Source organism: Hylobates moloch, unplaced genomic scaffold, assembly GCF_009828535.3.
Source record: "Hylobates moloch isolate HMO894 unplaced genomic scaffold, HMol_V3 SCAFFOLD_5, whole genome shotgun sequence".
Lineage (NCBI taxonomy): Eukaryota > Metazoa > Chordata > Mammalia > Primates > Hylobatidae > Hylobates > Hylobates moloch.
Window position 1 is genome coordinate 124092077 of NW_026652280.1, and position 20225 is coordinate 124112301.

Here is a 20225-nt window from a genome sequence, read left to right on the forward strand (position 1 = left end):
CCTATTATTTATTTACTCTTTAGACTCCTGATGCAACTTTTGCTGTTTATCAAATGTTTGATAAATTCTAGATTGACATCTCAGAGCTTTACTCTCATGGCTTTGAAGAGGTAGAATAGCACAATTACTGGAGAATTTACTGCTGCCTTAGGCTCTGACTCAATGAAGAAAATTATGATTAAAGAAAAACGAGTAGAAAAAGATAAAGCTTCAGGGCAATACCACTGTACAATATGTACTGTCATTTTTCACACTTGCCAGGGATAGGTTACATCATCCAAAAGATAAAACAAAATTAGCTATATTAATCACATAATCTTCTGATTAAACTTACCATTTACTCTATGTAGGAATATATTTCAGGTCCTGAAAACAGAAAAATCCACGTCCCTGAAGCTTCTTACAATATGGAATTATATAAGGTGGTGAGTAGCATTATCATCTGTCCAAAAGAAGTTATTCAATGAATACACATTTATTTACATGTTATTTGCTTAATTAGAATAAATATAAAAATATTTTAAATAATTTCTCTGTGTAGCCTAAAGATTTGTAAATGGTTCTGTGAAATCAATTTCACAAAGAAAGAAAACATCTCAATTTTAAATATTTAGTGATCTTGCTCAACTGAAATTTAAAATTTAGAAGGTCTAGACAAGTAAATGTGTTGCAGTTCTTTCAGGCTTAACATCTCATTACTGTGGGCTAAGGAAATGGCTTCACAATTGCCAATATTTTCCCTAATGAGACAAGCAGCTATTGTGAAAGTCACTAGTCTTAAGTGACACCGATAGATAAAAAAATAATTTGAATGCAAGTATGCACAGTAGCATTCTTCTACTGTGGGAGGGGCAGACCTGCCCTGACAATTTTTACTGAAGTTTCATTTATTGAGAAAGACAACGTCTTAGTTGTTGAGGGGGAATACAACTATGAACATGCCATATCTTGAGGTTACATTAAGGTAAACATTTAATAGACATGATGAAGCATTTGTTCCCCTGAACTTAACAGTTTATTTTAAATTAAGTTACTTGGACTTTATAACATTATTATATTCACATTAAAAATTATACTCACTCCTTGATATGGTTTGGTTCTGTGTCCCCCACCAAATCTCTTGTAGCTCCCACAATTCCCAAGTGCTGTGGGAGGGACCTGGTGAGAGATTATCGAATTATGGGGGCAAGTCTTTCCCATGCTTTTCTCATGATAGTGAATGGATCTCAGGGGATCTGATGGTTTTAAAAACAGAAGTTGCCCTGCATAAGCTCTCTTTTTGCCTGCTGCCATCCTTGTAAGATGTGACTTGCTCCTCTTTGCATTCCACCATAATCCTGAGGCTTCCCCAGCCACTTAGAACTGTAAATCCAATTAAACTTATTATTATTTTTTTTTTGTAAATTGTCCGGTCTTGGATATGTCTTTGTCAGCATCGTTAAAACGGACTAATACAGTAAATTGGTACTGGTAGTGGGGTGCTGCTGAAAAGATACCAGAAAATGTGGAAGCTACTTTGGAACTGGATAACAGGCAGGTTGGAACAGTTTACAGGGCTCAGGAGAAGACAAGAAAATGTGGGAAAGTCTGGAACTCCCTAGAGACTTGTTGAATGGCAACATTTTGCCCTTGACCTAGATATTTATGGAACTTTGAACTTGAGAGAGATGATTAAGGGTATCTGGTGGAAGAAATTTCTAACCAGCAAAGCATTCAAGATGTGACTTCGGTGCTGTTACAAACATTCAGTTCTAAAAGGGAAACAGCGCATAAACGTTCAGAAAATTTGCAGAAATTTGCATAAGTAATGAGGACTCAAATGGTAAATCCTCATTTTGGGGATTACCATTCGTAAGCCCCATTTTCCCCAATGGGGAACATGTATCCAGGACATGTCAGAGGCTTCGGAGCCACCCCTCCCATCACAGACCCAGAGGCTAAGGAAGAAGAGAGAAATTGATCCTGACCACTTTAGGATTCAGCATCCTAATGATTTCAGTGGTCTTAAAGGAAGTGTTACACAATAGACATTAGGAAGCTGATTGAAGTATGAGATTGAATTTAAACAGCCCAGTGGTGGAAGACATTTGAATTCTCACACAATTCAGTTCAATTAGGAAGGGATAATCCTTTGCTTCAGCCTTACTTATTTTGTACTGATATGTGCCCATATATTCAGTGACTTTAAACAAAAATTATATTTCCATGTTTCACTAGAAAGTTTAAAGATCCCTAGGGTAACTATTGAGTAAAAAGACTTGGAGGAGTAGTATTGAGTAAGTAAATGTAATGTTTTAACTAAATGTAAATATTATTTACTTATTTCCTTAGTTTCTCTTGATAAATGCAGACTTTTACAAACTAACATTATTGGTGAGAAAAGTAAGCAATGTATATTTGAGACACCTGCTACAAAAACAACACTAAAATTAATATCCTATTGGTTTCTATTTGAGTAATTTGGGCATTCATTAAATGCAAAGCTGACTTTTTAGCTACTTCATATTTTAAAGTGAATACTGGTGGCAAGTTTTACTAAAGATTAGAACACTGAACAAAATATAATACCAGTGAATCAAGGAAAATAGACACATCATACTGAAACATTTAAATAGGTAGTGTGCAAGTAATGTAAGTAATAGACAAGTCAAAATAAAAATCTACTTAAAAATGAATATGAAAATACTAAAATCAGTGACATATTAAGAAAATTAGGAAACAAATTTAGGATTATTCTTAAAAAAGGAAATATTAAATTTAAATGCAAGTGAATATTAATAAAGGATTAAAATGTAATTAAGAACTCTTCTTTTAAATGCTTGCCTGCATGATTTGATACTGCCTTTACTTTGATATTAGGCCCACTGTATAGAAAATAAGTATAATTCTAGAAAGTAATCATGAAATTTTAATGATTGTTGCAAAAACTTCTGGAATCTATAAGATAAAAAATATGGATAAATGCCTTCATGATAAAATAATAGTATTTGGAAGTCATTGTTAAATATTCCATACAGTAATTTAATTTGCTTTGTTAACTTGCATTTTTAAAAAAAGGTTTATTGAGGTATTATTGACATTAAATGAATTGCACATATTTAAAGATTTGGGAGCCTTTTTTAGGTTCTTTGTGATTACCTATACAGACAATCCTGTCTTCTACAAATGCAGTTACATTTCTCTTTTTCGAATCTGCATTCCTTTTATATCTTTTCTTTGCTTAATGCAAATCTGTCTTACTTGCATGTCTAATAAGATGATGAATACTAGTGGTAAGAGAGGATATCCTTGCCTTATTTGGGATCTTAGGCAAAAAGTAGTCACTTACTCTTAAGTATGATTCTAGCTGTAGGATTTTGTAGATGTCCTTTATTAGATTAATGAAAAGATTATTTTTTCATCAGACTAGTGAAAGATTTAGTGACCATCAAATTGTAATAGTTATGTAATTTTTAAGATAGAAATGTTCAGTAATCAAAGTGCAAAAACCAGGAATTCAGGTTCTCGGTTTGAATTGAATTGGATTCAGCTAGCTAGATTGAATTGGAAGGAAACCATTGAAAGAGTAAAAGTAATAAAGGTAATAATGAGAGGGTAAAGGCAAAATGATTTTCTTAATTATAAGACAATACTGTGTTGATAATTCTAACATGTTACAAAAACAAATAGGCCAATATGCTGCTTATCTATTGCTGTGTAACAAACAATCTAAACTCAAGTGACATAAAACAACAACTTTATTATGTTTGCAAATTCTGTGAGTCAGGAATTTAGACAGGAATAGGTAGTCTCAGGCTCATAATGTCTGGGACTTCAACTGGAAAGACTTGAACAGCAGAGTGGCTTTTTGGCTATCATTCCCCTGCTTTATGTAGCACTGGGACATCTTTACATGACCTTTTGGATACTTTTTCCTTTTGTCTTTTTCAGCATGGCATTCTTGGCCTTGACAGACTTTTTTTTTTTTCTCAAAGATGTCAATATTTTAATTTTTTTTTTAATTTTACTTTAAGTTCTGGCATACATGTGCAGAACACACAGGTTTGTTACATAGGTATACATGTGCCATTGTGGTTTGATGCACCTATCAACCCACTAAGTAGGTTTTAAGCCCCACATGCATTAGGTATTAGTCCTAATTCTCTCCCTCGCTTTTCCCCCAACACTGCTGAGAGGCCCCAGTGTGTGTTTTTCCCCTCCCTGTGTCCATGTGTTCTCATTGTTCAACTCCCACTTAAGAGTGAGAACATGCAGTGTTTGGTTTTCTGTTCCTGCATTAGTTTGCTGAGAATGATGGCTTCCAGCTTCATCCATGTCCCTGAAAATGACATAATCTCATTCATTTTTGTGACTGCATAGTATTCCATGGTGTATATGTACCACATTTTCTTTATTCAGCCTATCATTGATGAACATTTGGGTTGGTTCCACGTCTTTGCTATTGTAAACAGTGCTGCAATAAACATGTATGTTCATGTGTCTTTATAGTAGAGTGATATATATTCCTTTGGGTATATATCTAGTAATGGGATTGCTGGGTCAAATGGTATTTCTGGTTCTGGATCCTTAAGGAATCCTCACACTGTCTTGCAAAATAATTGAACTAATTTACATTCCCACCAACAGTGTTAAAGCATTCCTGTTTCTCCACAGCCTCCCCAGCACCTATTGTTTCTTGACTTTTTAATAATTGCCATTCTGACTGGTGTGAGATAGTATCTCTTTATGATTTTGATTTGCATTTCTCAGCATTCTTCACAATGTTAGAGAAAACTACTTTAAATTTCATACGGAACCAAAAAAAAATCCTGTATAGCTAAGACAATCCTAAGCAAAAAGAACAAAGCTGAAGGCATCACGCTATCTGACTTCAGACTATACTACAAGGCTACAGTAACCAAAACCACATGGTACTGGTACCAAAGCAGACATATAGATCAATGGAACAGAACAGAGACCTCAGAAATAACACCATACATCTACAATCATCTGATCTTCAACAAACCTGACAAAAACAAGCAATGGGGAAAGGATTCCCTACTTAATAAATGATGCTGGGAAAACTGGCTAGCCATATGCAGAAAACTGAAACTGGACCCCTTCCTTACACCTTATACAAAAATTAACTCAAGATGGATTAAAAACTTAAATGTATAACCTAAAACCATAGAAACTCTAAAAGAAAACCTAGGCAATACCATTCAGGACGTAGGCATGGGCAAAGACTTCATGACTAAAACACCAAAAGCAATGGCAACAAAAACCAAAATCAGCAAATGGGATCTAATTAAACTGAAGAACTTCTGCACAGCAAAAGAAACTATCATCAGAGTGAACAGTCAATGTACAGAATGGAAGAAATTTTTTGCAATCTACCCATCTGACAAAGGTCTATTATCCAGAATCTACCAGGAACTTAAACAAATATATAAGAAAAAACAAACAACCCCATCAAAAATTAGGCAAAGATAGGAACAGACACTTCTCAAAGCAGACATTTATGAGGCCAACAAACATATAACAGACTTTTTACAAGGGTTTTGTATGGGGCTCTAAGAGTGTTTCCGGAAAGAAAGTAGAGGCTGCATGGTCATTGATGACCTCATTTACAAAGTCACATCGCGTTGTGTTACCTTGACAATACACAAACCCACATAGATACACGAGTTACCTTGACAATACACAACCACATAGATAGACAAGGCGTGGATTTGGACCACTCTATTCCATAAGGAGTATCAAATAATAAGAAATCATGTTTCAAAATTGCCACAGCTAGCTAGATAATAAAAATTGGTAACACTTAATAGAGTGTTCACTATGTGTCAGGCCCTGTTGTAGGAATTTTTCATATATTAACTTATCTAGCCCTCCCAACACTCTATAAGAGTGATGCTATCATGACCCCTATTTGCATAATCAAGTAGTTGAGTTAATCCCAGGTACTTGGGAGGCTACATTGGGAGAACTGCTTGAGCCTAGGAGCTGGAGTTCAGCCTGGGAATCATAGGGAGACCCTGTCTCAAACAAACAAAAGAATTCTATTACTTTGCTCATAATCAGACATTCAGTGACAGACTGAGGATAAACCCAGTCACAGAGCCTGGTCTCAGAGCCTTCAACCTAAATTATTATACAATGCTATCTTTAAGGCAGATGTGACCAAGTAGATTATAATAAATAATAAGTAAATACATTGAAAATAAGTTTTCATATACTCTTACATATAGCAATAGAACAGATACTCTTTTCTTGCTCTGAAGATCTATTCATCAAAATGATTTTCTTCAGAAGTCCTTGCCAGTTCTCTACAAACAATCCCTGTTTGTAAAAATCTCTAGCTCCATAGTCTACATCATGTTACAGGGGAGTAATAGAAAACAGTATTTCTAAAGGAAATAAAATATCAGTGTAAGCCAAGCTATATATTGTCTAGCTGAAACTTTTTTCAATTCGTGGTTACAATTAAATATGACAGCTAGGGGGAAACCATCTGAATGGGAAAGAGAACAAACTAAGGACAGTGAGGCTGGGAATTAAGGCACCAAGAGAAATCCTGGGACGATGAAGGCAATAGGGCAAAGCCTTTGGGGTTGTATATGTCTGTCTAAGTTTGAATTCTGACTTAATTAGACATGTAAAGAACTGTGTGATATGGAGTCATTTAACATTAAAGGTCCAGTTCTCCTATCTACAAAATGAGCATATTCATATCCAACTGGGTATGTGTAAGGGTTAACACAGACTAGATGTGATAATATCAGCCAATAAACATTTAAGTTCATGAATTAGACTTCACATAAGTTGTGGTAACATGGCTGTCAAAGGTTAACAGCCAGTTTATCTGGAGAGACAGAGATATTATGATACAAAGCAACAGACAATATCAGATCAATAGAGTAGGATAAGGTAAAGTGATTCAAATTGAGCTAATAAAATTGTGTGACTGTCTTATTACAGGCCATGACAAAAGTCCTGGGAATTCTAAACGTTAAACTCTTTGTAAATCCTTGTGAAAAGAAGATTGTCAATTGAAACTATAACTGCATATGTTTATGTATAGCTCCAGATAAAATAAAAACTTATGTAGCTTCACATATTCATTAGGTAATAATAATTGTTAGTATCTATTTTTTGCTTACTGCTCCCTAGGCGGTTCTTGAGGATTATATTTACATTGGCTTATCTATTCAACTCCTTCCCTTCTAACAAACTAGTGAGGTAAATATGATAAAATTCTCATTTTATGGCTGAAGAAATTGAGGCACAGGGCCAGGTGTGGTGGCTAACACCTGTAATCTCAGCACTTTGGGAGGCCGAGGCAGGCAGATCGAGACCAGCCTGGCCAACATGGTGAAACCTCATCTCTACTAAAGATACAAAAAATTAGCTGGGCGTGGTGGCACGTGCCTGTAATCCCAGCAACTCGGGATGCTGAGGCAGGAGAATCGCTTGAACCTGGGAGGTGGAGGTTGCAGTGAGCAGAGATAGTACCATTGCATTCCAGCCCTGGCGACAGGGGAAGACTCTGTCTCAAAAAAAAAAGAAAGAAATTGAGGCACAGATAAGTTGACTGAGCCAGTATTTGAAACTAGCAACTTTAACCTTGGGCCCACTTTCTTGATTAAATCACTATTTCACTTCTCAAGAAAATTTTGCATATCAGTATCTCTAAACTCAGTTCATATTAACTTTATTCTCATGCAGTTACTTTTGTTGTTATGTTCTACATTAAGAAGACTGATAAAATATTGTTTTTAATATGTGGACTTAAATCTAGTTATTCCTTATAATATATCTTGGTACTAAATGTGTGGTCTTAAAGAGATTAACTTTGTCTATTTTATTTCAATGAATAGCTGTCTATTAGGGGAAAAGAAAAAAACAAGGTCACGTTCTACATAAGCTGAACGATCTAAGTGTACTTGTTAGTGTGATCAAGTCTCATTATTTGTATATATGAAAAAAACAGTATCCACAGTTATGTGATACATAAAAGAATGCAAAATGTGTGATACCTAATGGATATTGGAGATGTATTGTTTTATACAACAGAACATTTTTCTTGGTGAAAGCAATTTGATGAATTAGGAATTGGCAGAAAAAAAAAATGGTCTTATCTTACATAAAATTGCCTTAAATATATAAAACCCTGCTGTATCCTTCTCTATTTCAAGTATGTAATTTCTATATACATATTAGAATACAGTTAATGGCCAATCTCTCCTTAGCACTAGGAGAAACATACTATTAAGTTAATTATATCCATACCTCCTTTTCTAATCATTCTTAGCTGTGAGCAAAAACCTCTGTCATTATATCATTTATCAACAATTCCCCTTAAAAGAGACAATCATTCTTCCTGACATGTATTAGTTAACTTTTAAAATATAGTCTTTCTAATGACAGTTAAATTGGCATCATAAAATTCCACTTTGTATAATGGAATACCTTTAAGAAAATTCTGTAAAAAACATTCATTTCATTTATTTTTATAATTTATTTTTCTTTCATGGGAATGACACTTTCTATGCATTTATCCAAATTCAGGGGTCATTTTTTTGTGAATGCATAATTCTATCAACTTAGTGAATTGAATAGCATTTATTTAAACTATTATCATGTAGTATGTCTGACTTTTCTAGCATTGCCATCTTATAAATTTATATGATTATTTTAAAATTTCTTATTTTTCCACAAAAACTAGAAAAGAGAAAGGAGACTATGTATTTTGTGTAACTTTATCCACCACAGTGCTATTCATGGAAGAGGCAATCAAAAATGGTTTAAAATAAAGCAGTAATATGGTTTAAAAATATCCATAGTCACAAGTACAGATTCTTTATTACATTACCTTAATTCTCAGTTACTTACCTCCTTATGATATTCCACTTAACTATTCTCACCTCATTTTTATCTTACAATCTCCTTCCATTTCTTCATGGTTTTGTGTTAATAATGGAAACAGGATAGCTAGCTCCTATTAAAACCATTCTTATGTAGAACTACTTAAGGAATGCTCAATGCCCCAGCAGGTTAAGGTATTTCTATATAGGTCTATTAGAACTAAAATTCCTATTTTATTCACCATTCATGCTTTAGGTGTGTTAAATAGTAGGTTATAAAACAAATTCATTAATTAGAATGATAGCACACATTAAATCACTTTCAACCATTAGTGCTTTATTATGAATTGAGATATGTAATTAGCAGGCCAATAATTTAATCAGGCTTTGAAAATACAGAACAAATTAGGAGTGACATTTAGCAGTGAGAAATCAGTAAGGCAAAGTGCAGATTATGCCATATTCCAAATGAAGAGAATTTAGGTTTCAGTAACAGGATGGTGGGAAAATTAGAGGGCATATGAGACTTCTGGTTGACTATATTGGGGATTCTCTAGCTGGTTCCACATTAAAACCACCTGGGGGACTTTTGAACAATACAGATGTTTGCTCCCCTTCCTTATCAGATGTTAACTGAATTCGTCTCAGGTAAAGCCTCATCTCATGGGGGCTTTTTGTGTTAGTCCTTCCCAGTAGGTTGCAATGTTCAACCAAAGCTGAGAATCCTTTTGGATGAAGATTTTCTACAAGAGATCAAAAGAGGTTTAAAGAAAACACGTTTGTTCATTTTACAATTTTCATCTAGGATATGCCTTAGATGAGAAAGTTCACTACAATTTGTTTCCCTTAAAATGCCTTACAATATTTCTTTTTTTCACCTACTTAGCTGGATAAAATAGTGATTGTGTGACTTAAGATTGGCATGTGGGAACAGGCGCGGTGGCTCAAGCCTGTAATCCCAGCAATTTGGGAGGCCAAGGTGGGCCAATTATTTGAGCTCAGGAGTTAAAGATCAGCCTCGGCAAAATGACAAAACTCAGTCTCTACAAAAAATACAAAAATTAGCCCCGTGTGGTGGTGCACACCTGTAGTCCCAGCTACTTGAGAGGCTGAGGTGGGAGCATCACTTTAGCCTGGGAGGTAGAGGTTGCAATGAGCCGAGATGCCACTGCACCTCAGCCTGAGTGACAGAGTCAGACCCTGTCTCAAAAGAAAAAAAAAAAAAAAAGACAGGCAGGTGATATGCTCTAATAGTTTAATTAGCTAATTTGATAAATTCTAGATATGCCCACAAATTATTTTTTAAAACTCTTAATTCATAACTTGTCATTCTACTGATAACAATCATATTCTTGATAATTGAATAATAAATATTTGCACAGTTTATAATCTTCAATGACTGTATATTATGTTACATTGTGAATGCTACTGTGTTCAATCTGATAAAATACAATAATTTTTAAAGAAGTATTTTTAGAATTCTGTATTATGAAAAATTTTAGGTTTTTATTATTTAGTTTAAAATTTTTAAGTAAGAAATGAAAGTACAGAAATAAGAACATATACAGTTTTACTTGGGGCCAACAAACTGAATTAATATGGCTAATTTCATCCTGTTACAAAAAACTGACAATGCAATATGCAATATATGTCTTAAGTCTGCATATGAAAATATGTGATATAACTTGAAAATTAGAAACAGAACACTCAATATGTCATAAATTCTCACTACAACCACATATATAAACAGATACGGGAAAATAGCCTGGAAATAAGGAATTTATGAAAAACAAAGATAACAGTTCTCACTACTCATCTGTTCTTAATCTGTATCTCATTTCCTGACACTTTTTAGAGGCAGAATATTAATGAATTCTACAATCAATTTATCGACATAATTTGGCCATAAAGAATGCTTATTTATTTTAGAAGCTCGGTTTTCCAAATAAGTTTGGAAACTTGTACACAAAAGCAGTATGTTAGCACAAGGGAGAATTCCACAGCCTGGATACATGGCTTTGTTTGAAACAGGTTCCCCTGTTAAATGTGCCTGTCATTTCTACTTTATCGCAAATAACAGTATCAAATAACTCCATTAGGTCTAATCTTAAGGTAGCTTTCACACAGTGGATATCATTTAAAGGCATAGATTTAATTTAATATGTCTTTTACCAATTCTCCTCCATTTTTCTTTGAAATTTACCTGCCCCTATCTACGTGAATTTCAAACATTTTAACTCAAAGTTGTTCAGTATAAATGTAAGATGAGTAATGTACAGACCTAAATTTTCTAGTAGTCAAACTAAGTTTTAAAAAATGTAAAATTACTTTTTTTTTTTGAGATGGAGTCTCGCTCTGTCACCCAGGCCGGAGTGCAGTGGCGCAATCTCGGCTCACTGCAAGCTCTGCCTCCCAGGTTCATGCCATTCTCCTGCCTCAGCCTCCCGAGTAGCTGGGACTACAGGCGCCCGCCACCACGCCTGGCTAATTTTTTGTATTTTTAGTAGAGACGGGGTTTCACCGTGTTAGTCAGGATGGTCTCGGTCTCCTGGCCTTGTGATCCACCCACTTCAGCCTAATTACTTTTAATATGTTTATTTTAATCATTTAGCCAGGTCTTATCATTTTAATAAGTAATCAATATGCAATTATTAGGAGCATATTTACATTCTATTTTTTGCACTAGGTTACAAAATCCAGTGTGCACTTACTGCACATTATAAATCAGACCGTGCAATTTCAAATGCTCAATAGCCACTTGGGGACTAATGGCTTACGTATTGTTCAGTGTGGCCCAAACCTCTTTAATAGTCTATTATGTAAATCAGACACAGACATCATAAAAGTGGGATTTTAAATCTTACTACTTACATAGTAATAAGTTCATTTTATTACCTCCAGAACATCTGATTAAAATTTTTTATGTGTGGGTCCCTTAGATTGATATAATTCTTTTTATCATAAAATACCTGAACATAAATTGCTTAATTAAAAAATAAAAATACAGATAGATGGATAGATAAGTAGATCACCATTGAATATCTTTCAATGTAGAGATTAAAGTCTAGAATGTACATTCGCCAATAATGTTTAACTTTTAACCTAATTATACAACGCCCAGAGGAGTAAAGTGGAATATAAGTGCTCCCATTATGATGATGATGACTATGGTGACAATGATTATAATTTTCTAACAATGAATTGATATGTCCTCTAATTATAGGTATGACATCCTCATATAATGCAAAAAGGCTACCTTAAAACTGCTCCTTCACTCCACAGTGTTTTAAAAGCCATCCCCTGTTGACTCAGACCAACTGTAGAGTGGATCATCTGAAATAATAGAATCTAAACTGTTTCTTGAAACTGGTACTTTCTGATTCCCTATACTTTCACAGTAAGTTCTTCTGTCCAACATATGCCAGCATCTAAACAAATACTATTTTATATTGTTACCACTTCAAAGTGTAAAAATATCGTACCATTAATAAAAATATCTCTCCTTTTTCTGTGTATTACCCCACCCATGGGACACTATTCACACCTGAAGGAATAAAATGATGTCTTTCACAGTGCTGTACCTGTAGGATATTGATCAACTACACACCTATACTATAAATTTTCTCTAAGGCAATTCTATTATATCCCAAGGTTTCCCTTTAGTTTGCATAAAGAAATGAATTATGAATAAAATGGTGAGATTTTCTCATAGAAGAACAAGGTAATTTACAGTTCAGCTGCAGTTCTACAGTTTAAAAACAGCCATAAAAAATGATGAGTTCGTGTCCTTTGTAGGGACATGGATGAAACTGGAAAACATCATTCTCAGTAAACTATCGCAAGGACAAAAAACCAAACACCGCATGTTCTCACTCATAGGTGGGAATTGAACAATGAGAACTCATGGACACAGGAAGGGGAACATCACATTCCGGGTACTGTTGTGGGGTGGGGGTTGGGGGGGCGGGGACAGCATTAGGAGATATACCTAATGCTAAATGATGAGCTAATGGGTGCAGGAAATCAACATGGCACATGGATACATATGTAACAAACCTGCACATTGTGCACATGTACCCTAAAACCTAAAGTATAATAAAAAAAAAAAACAGCTATTTTAGATAAAACATATAACCAAAGTCAATGCAATAACAATCTTCTAAAAATGTTTTGTTCTAGTTCTTCTAAAGAAGTTATAGGTGTATTTTGTGGAAAGCAAATTTGTTGAGATGCCAAAATATAATATTGTAGGCATTTCTAGAAAAAAATGACTAATTCTTGAAAAATATTTTATCATATTCAACTCAGAGATGGGGAATTTTTCTTCTACTTTATGTGAGAATTCTTGCTTTCCAAAATACTTTTATTAATAGCACTCTGTATAGATATAAAATTCATACATTCAATCATGACTTAAGAAGGCATTCAGAATTTCATTTTTCCTATTTGTAGTAGGAATAACATTAAAACACACCACTCAATGTTTTGAAGTTATTATGAAAAAGTGTGTTTCTATGGATGAGTTGTAACTAACACTTTTAACTTTATAGTCCAAGCTCCATGATGATTACTCATTGAACATATATTTATAGTGTCTCATATTACATGTCAAGCAATATGCTTCAAATTGTGACATAGTCAATAGCAGAAAATAGCGTATTTCTTTAGGTTTATATAAAACAAAAATAATTATAATACAATTCACGGAATCATTTTCGAGTCTTTACTTGCTGATGGACACTATCTTTACTGTTTATACATTTTATCTTAATTCTAAAAATAGTCTTTTAGATAGATACCATTAGTACAGAACAGCAGAAAACTAAAGTGTTCAGAAATGTTAAATACCTTTCCAAAGGGCAAGCACATGATACAGTTATGATTTACACCTAAATTTGTTTGATTTGAAAGTCTGTATTTGTAATAGCTATAGTGAAAATAAGCTTTGCTTTTGAAACTGTCTAAATGTGAAATGCATTATACAGATGACATTTATTAAATCTTCTAAGAATACCATGGAATAAGTAATTTTGCCTTCTTTTAGGGATGCTGCACTGATATTAAACATAAGTTGAATATTAAATGATACTTAGGTATTCCCTGGAAGGAAAAATGACTAGACATTCCAAAGAGTTATGTATCCTTAGAAACACAAGCTTGCTTAGGAATGACAATTATTCAATGGCGACTAAAGGGTGTGGTGTACAACTATACAACTTTAATGGCAATTAAGAATCAACTGGGGCATCTAGTCGGGAAGAAATGCTTATAAAATAAACTAAATCACTCTTGGTGGGAATGGTGAGAAAGAGAACATGTAAAAGTAGAGCAAGACATAGTATATGGGTGATAAAATGAGTTTGATATTGAGTATGTTAAATTTGAGGTTACTTTAAGACGTTCCAGTGAAGATGTATAGGAGCCAGTTGTAAATAAAAGTCTGAATATCAGGAGGGAAATAGGAGTTGGAAAGTTGATTTGGGAGTCATCAGCATGTAGGGCTGATTGAAATAGCTAAGGAAAATAATGGAGAGTGATACAAGTGCCTAACTTATTATTCACAAGTTGATAACTAGGCTATGGATCAACTCACTAAAAATGTATTGCTTTAGCTTCCAGAGCTTAAGGCACATTAAAAGAATGACATAAAATGAGATGGAGATTAATACTCTAAAAATGTTCCTGAAACTAGAAATTTAAGGCGTAGAGGAAATGAAGGAATCATTAGCACAACATTCAGTAAAAAATAAGTGTATAAATATTACCAATCTATAAAACAGAATTTATGTAAACAATAATATCTTCTGGAATATCCAAAATAAGTTTTAAATGAAAAAATCCAATTGTTTAGTAAGAAAATTTCAAGAAGTGTACTTATTCCATAAATAAGACACACTTGTAATTTATTTAAAAACAAAATGCCTGTGTAAAGTACGTATCTTTAAATTATTGTATGCGATACAAAACAAAACCAACCACCATCACAATAGCAATAGGACCTCTGAAATATTTTTCAACAATGACAGACAACATAGGTCTCCTCGAATCTGTTTCTCTACTAGGGAATTATTATTGGGTATTTCTAGAAAATGTAGTACAACAAATTCTTAAAGCTTGCCATAGATAATCTACATAATCTCATCAGTTACTGTTTTCTACAGAATTCTATTTTCTAACAGATTTTTTCCCCTAAGTTTAGCTCTTCTTTCTGGAGTTTGTATAGGAACATGGTCTGTCATCATATCAGGAGAAAGTTTAAAAAATTAATTGCCAAACCTACTCACCTCACCTATTGTAACTGTAGGTGTTTTACCAAAGACAGTTTACTTTTGACTTGATGAAAATATGACTTTCAACCCTCAACACATACATAATTATGTCTCCACTTATTTTAGTATATTTTGTAGAATTATTTCAAAATTAAATAATTATGTGCTGAATATGTATCTAATGGAAATTCAGCAATCAGAAATCACAGTTTCACAAATTACATAGAAATAGAAAATTTAAAGCAGATCAAAAGATATGAAAAGTTTGGGTTGGAAATAGCATAGTGATAATGAGCAGTTCTATGGTTTGTACCATTTGTACTTAATCACTTTGACTTTGACTCATTACAACTGACATTCTATATATTTTAGTACACTTGGAAATTCTAATATTCATAGCTTCCCCAGATTTATTTTTCATTTTTTGCACATTTTATACTTATAAAATTTAAAAAGTAAGTCTGCAAAAGCAATGCCAATAAAAAATTTTATATTCTTTAAAAATGAATAAACAAATACTTCCAATGCTGAAAATATTTTTATATCAAGTATTCAATATTAATTTTGTTCTAAAATAAATAGGACTTGCATATTATTGAATGCGTTTTCCATATAGAAATTAAAATCAAATAATAAATATTAATTTTCTTTGTTGAAGGTCTTATGTAAATAGAACTACAAAATCATGAAGAGCAAGCTATATTTCTAGATACTTCTCAAAACCGCATCTGTGACTATATTTTGGGCATGAATGATATAATTTAATGAAAATTGCCTTATTATTGAAAATAAATGCAGAAGCTCATCACAAAATGTGGAAAATATATCTCTGTATATGAGATAAAATATTTTTGTTTAATTTTTCTTCCTCTGTATTCTTTTTGTCTTACTATACCCTCCAGCGAAACTCAGAGTATTTTGCAATTGAAGTCTACAAATGTGAGCATTTGCCGTGAGTTTGGATGTATTAAAAACACACATCGACAGAAATGAAAAATAAAAATAAGTTTCCTAGTGGATCTTTATTCACCCTTTGTTGTTGTGGGACTATTGTGACATCTCTAATATCAAAGCTGAGTCATTCTGGAATGACAAAAACAAGAATTCCTAATAAGATCCTTTATTAGATTTTTTGAGTAATCAGCTCTCCTCTCCCATACAAAGTAAACTCACTCCAGTCAGATTCCTTCAAAAGTATCATGCTACTATAGCGTCAGCTCAAACTTCAGGTCCAGGATCTCTTTCCTTAGCTAAATCAAGTGCAGTTCATATCTCACAATTGTGTAAGTCAAGAATTTGGAAAGAGCTTAGCCAAGGTGATTTTTCATCTCCATTTGATTCGGATCGAAACTAATTGCTGGAATTCAACATGCAGATGAGCTAGTCTAGAGGATCCAAAATAGCTTCAATCATTTTCTGAAGCATTGCTAGTGGAAAGCCTGGGCTCAGTTGGAACTTCTATAGGTGTTAAAACAAAATTCTAACTGTGAGGCCATTAGACTGGAGTGGCAATGGCACATTAAATTCCTACATGACGCTGGGCGCGGTGGCTCACCCCTGTAATCCCAGCATCTTTGGAGGCCGAGGTGGGCAGATCACGAGGTCAGGAGATTGAGACCACCCTGGCTAACACGGTGAAACCCCGTCTCTACTAAAAAATACAAAAAACATTAGCTGAGCGTGGCGGCGGGCGCCTGTAGTCCCAGCTACTTGGGAGGCTGAGGCAGGAGAATGGCATGAACCCGGGAGGCGGAGCTTGTAGTGAGCGGAGATCGCGCCACTGCACTCCAGCCTGGGCGACAGAGAGAGACTCCGTCAAAAAAAAAAAAAAAAATTCCTACATGAACAAGACAAAGCTCAATGTACAACGGAATTGAAACTAGAAACTGCACCAATCAGAGACCAACGAACCTCTAACTAGACACTTTCCAATCTAACCAATAAAAATTATTTTCTGTCTTGCTTCTGAAAATACGTATCAATGTTTCCTCTCTTGCCTGTCTCAGCAGTGTAGCCCCTTTTGGTCAGATGCTGACCCAATCACTTAATCACTGAATGCTCAACAAAACTTTTAAAAATGTAAATGGGCTTGTTTTTCTTCTATCAGATGGCATATCTGCTTATGACCTTTCCAGTATGCTGGTCTCGAGGTATCCAGAATTGTTGTATATCAGCCCTCAACTTACAAAGATATATTCCAAAAGATAAGCTATGGTGCTTGGAACTAGTACAGCATGACTTCTTCTATTTCTCTTGGTCAAAATAAAGCTCAGTCAGGTTTGAAATGAGCGCCAAACAGTTTTATGGACATTTTTAATAGGCCACAACTAATAAAATCTGGTATCAATAGGAAGGTATTCAAAAGAATCTTCAGTCTTTTCAATAAATAGGAAAATTATGTCTGCTAAGAAGCCTCCGATTAACCATGTTTGATGTAGATGGTAAGATTTCCTTTGGATCTATACAAGTCTGGGTTGGTATCCTGGCTTTGCCATTTGCTAGTACTTTGACTTGATTACCTTACATTTTACTCTCGATTTTTTTGTCTGCAAAATTATGGCGGTAAAACTAATTTTACATAATATTTGCATTAGTCATAATGATCTGTGATAAGGCATAACATAGTACTTGGAGCATAGTTAACATTTAATGGCTTGTCACACGTATTATAATTGAATTTTTGGTATATTGTTAGTAAAATTACAGGCAATTCAATCCAGGAATGCAGTTATAAGGGAACAAAACACTAATTTATGGTGAAAATTATGCTGATTATGTAATTCAGTGTAAAATATTATATAATTAATACATTTAAGAACTAATAACTTATGAAATTTTAAAGCTGCTAAAAACTAAGTGAATTTTAGGAGCTATTCTTTGGTGATAAAATAATTCTTTCAAATTAATTTGTAAAGCTGGCACTATTTTGAAGCTATTTTTTATGAGGCAGATATTGAAGAAGATAAGTTCATTAAGCCTTCAATTACATCCAAGATAAAAAATTTTTAGATATCTTCCTGGATGCAAATAAAGCATCCTTTAAGTTATACAGATGAAAAAAATAACAGATCACTATAATATTTTTGGGCATTGAAACTCTAGTGTAAAACTTTTTCAGAAGTTTTAAGGCCACTTTCTAAACTTAATTTACATAAAAATATTTTAAAGTCCTACTTAACCCTAATGTAATGTTGCTTCATTCCCCCAATAGCAAACGCAGTGCAGCTCATGGTAATTGGCATGAAAAGCCTCTTACTCTGATTATACTCCTTAAGTGTTTTCAAAGAAATCTACTTTATTGGAAAACAATATTCTAAGAAATGGCTTAAATGTTCCTTTTGCTAATGCCACTTGAATGCTATTGGTCCTAAAGGAAAAACTTAAAGAGTTATAAAAAGTTAATTAGATATGGCACATGCAAATGATTATGATTACTTAATTAGCAGTATCCCTTAAATAGGCACAATATGTAATCTAATATGTAGCTTAATGGCTTTGTTATTAATCAATTCTTAATGTAAATAGTTTGAAGCTCTTGTTGGTTTGTAATGTGCATTATAAATAGTCCCTGTGGGAATCACAGCTTTATTTCATTAAAACTCTTGCCTGCTGCTAATTGCTGCTAGGAAAACATGAACAAATTAATTGTGTTTTAGAAGCCAGTGAAGAAACTTATAGGCTTCTGCGTTGATTTCTGGAGACTGCTATGTTGTAGATCATTCTTCCTCACTGTGATAGAAAATATACAGTAGCAGGCAACACTGACCTGTTTTAAGTCAGCAACACTTAGTAAATCTTACCATTACAGATACTAAAAAAAAAAAATTAGTAAGAGATTAGTTGAAAATGCTGTTTATCATGCCAGCTGGGACACAATGTAAATTTATGTTATGGGTAATTAATTTGTAAATTTTAATGACTTTTCTTATATGACACAAATATATCTTTAGCAAAGATGATTGATGAACATTAACTTGGTTAATATTTTTAAGGAGATATATATATAATTTTTTTAAAAAATTACACATATAAATATACTCATGCTTGTTGACAACTCCTCAATAATCTTTGTTATAAATGGCCTGTCCAAAATGTACCACATAAGATGGATTTAAAACCCCAAATACTAAAATGCTGGACTGAAAGGGAAGTATTTGCTATGAATAAAGAACACTGGCTTCCAAATGTAGATTGATACCAATGAGAAAATACCCATTTATATTTTTAGTTGATTATTGGAGTCTTAGCTTGTGGTTTCCACAATATTTTAGAATAATAAAATCATCTGTAAACAGAGGAAACGATCAGTAACAATACAGGCAGAGAAGTCTTCATACTATTTATAAGACAGTGTTTATTTAACATATTTTTATTGTCAGATGGTATTTGTGCCCCATATTTGTTGATCTTGTTTTTATTTTTCAATTACTTAATAATGGAATAAAATTATGATTTTTCACAACTTTGTGTTATACTGACCCTTATGATATTGTTGTTAAATTGGCTGCACACATTACCAACAATCTGTTAAAAATACTCCTGCCGTCTATGAAAAACCAAAATACATATATAAATTAGATTCATGAAAGCAACATCTTAGTTAAATGGAGGAGGTGAGAAAATCTTTATTAAATGTCAAATATATAGTGTAAATACTTTAGTAAAATAAGATGTGAGATGCAGTACAAGTAATTGTGTCTACTTGTACAAGTAAATAAATTCAAATAGAAAAATTTTGTCATAGTGACAATTAAAAATTTAAATTTATATATATATATATATATAATTCTAAAAAGTAGTTAAACAAATACGTAACTCAAAAATGAAAAGTGTAAAACAGTTACACTGTGAACAGTTTATCTGTATTTATCATGTCCCCAGTCTTTTCCTCTGAACACGATAGGGCTATGTGCACACTACAGTGTATAATTGACATAGGAGTCTTTCGGTGCCGCTTTGCCAGCCAGAAATCTCGATGGCTGGCAGTGACCCTGTCTGAGCTTCACTTGGGCCTGCTGGGCTCGCTTCTCCCACTGGGCCTAGCAGGCTGCTCTGGCCTCATGCTACTCACCAGGATCCTGCACTCGCCAAGGCTCTGTGCTCATCCCAT